Genomic DNA, 1756 nt, shown 5'->3' with positions numbered 1-1756 from the left:
TACTAATGTGTAACACATTTCCTTTTAGTGGAGCATTGCTAAAAGGGAAAACTTTCAGAATAGATCGTTATTAGAAACAAAGCACTATCTATATGGATAGATGTTATAAGACCCTACTAATCTAACATCCAGACTCCTCATTTTTCATTTCGGAGTGTCCTTCTTCCAGATTCTAGGTGCTTTTGATTTCAATTAGCTGCATTAATACATACAAGACTTATTTGGCAGCCTCTCCTAGGCTTATTGGAGACAATTTGCCCATAGGCATGGAGAGCCGGAGTCGTGCTTGGAAGTTAACACCCCCTTGCTAATCTGAGGCCCTTAGCCAGGGGCTGATAGTTGTGCGAGTGTGAATTCCCAGCGTCCTGCAAGATCAGTCTTTCAAAGGATTTGACCTGAAACAACACCCTTGCTGGCTTCTTCTTCATCCATGTCATATGCAAAGTTCCTCAGGCAAGAAGTGGCTGTTTTGCCTAAGAATCTGAGAGAACACTTGTAGAGAGAGCTTGAACCAGAGGAAAAGTGGTATAAGATGAAACTGGAGATAAAATTAAGGGTTATGTCATGCAGACCTATAAGGGGTCTGGATATTGTTCACAATATAATGGTTCACACCTCCTACCTCTTTGCAACTCAGAAAAGATGGTAGGAACTGCCATCTTTCAGTAATTTGCCAAGATGACCAACACAGAGGGAAAGAGCAGGGGCGCCTGCTACGCGTTCTCTAGGCCTTTCAGAAAATGTGGAGTTGTTCCTTTGGCCACATACACATGTATCTACAAGAAAGGTAGCACTGTAGATATCGATGGCATTGTTCAAAATGGGAATGCCCTGTAAATACTACCATGGGAAAACTAGAAGAGTCTATAAGGTTACCAAGCATGCTGTTGGCATCATTGTAAACAAACAAGTTGAGGACAAGGTGCTTGCCAAGAGAATTAATGTGCATAATGAGCATGTTAAACACTCTAAGAGCCAAGACAGCTTCCTAAAACACATGAAGGAAAATGATCAGAAAAAGCAGGACTCCAAAGAGAAAGGGACTTGGGTTCAACTGAAGTGCCAGTGTCTCCATCCAGAGAAACACACATTGTGAGAACAAGTGGAACCAAAGCCAGAATTGCTGGAGTCCATTTCCTTGAATTCATGGCATGATGGATGTAAAGAAAAGATCTGGACTGCTAAAAAAAAAAAAAAAGACTATAATCAAAAATGACAGCCACAATGGGTGGCTGCCACAGAAATGAGTGCAGTTAGCGGATGCGTACTGTATAGACACTGCAGATAAAAGAAGCCTGACTCATGTAACTAATTTCCTACAAGGGTTTCAACAACGAATGGCCAGGTTATACCAAAGGAATCTACCTATTCACCACCAAAGGAAGATTACTGTTAATTGATAATAGGCAGTTAATGATCCAGAGGCATTGTGCTAATATCCAAAAATCTTTAAGCTTTGCTGCTGCTGCTAAGTCGCTTCAGTCGTGTCTGACTCTGTGCAACCCCATAGACGGCAGCCCACCAGGCTCCACCGTCCTTGTGATTCTCCAGGCAAGAACACTGGAGTGGGTTGCCATTTCCTTCTCCAATGCATGAAAGTGAAAAGTGAAAGTGAAGTCAATCAGTCATGTCTGCCCTTCGTGACCCCATGGATTGCAGCCTACCAGGCTCCTCTGTCCAAGGGATTTCCCAGGCAAGAGTACTGGAGTGGGTTGCCATTGCCTTCTCCCTTTAAGCTTTAAGATTAGCTTAATAT

General features: G+C 42.8%; 1 pseudogene; it reads left to right on the top strand.

Annotated features, from left to right (window-relative positions):
- The first annotated feature begins 513 nt into the window (after positions 1 to 513).
- LOC133235661 (large ribosomal subunit protein eL21-like) lies at positions 514 to 1155 on the top strand (annotated as a pseudogene).
- Positions 1156 to 1756: the final 601 nt, after the last annotated feature.

Source organism: Bos javanicus, chromosome 22 (assembly GCF_032452875.1).
Source record: "Bos javanicus breed banteng chromosome 22, ARS-OSU_banteng_1.0, whole genome shotgun sequence".
Taxonomy (NCBI): domain Eukaryota; kingdom Metazoa; phylum Chordata; class Mammalia; order Artiodactyla; family Bovidae; genus Bos; species Bos javanicus.
Note: the sequence above shows the minus strand (reverse complement) of the source record. Positions and strands in the feature narration are given on the sequence as shown.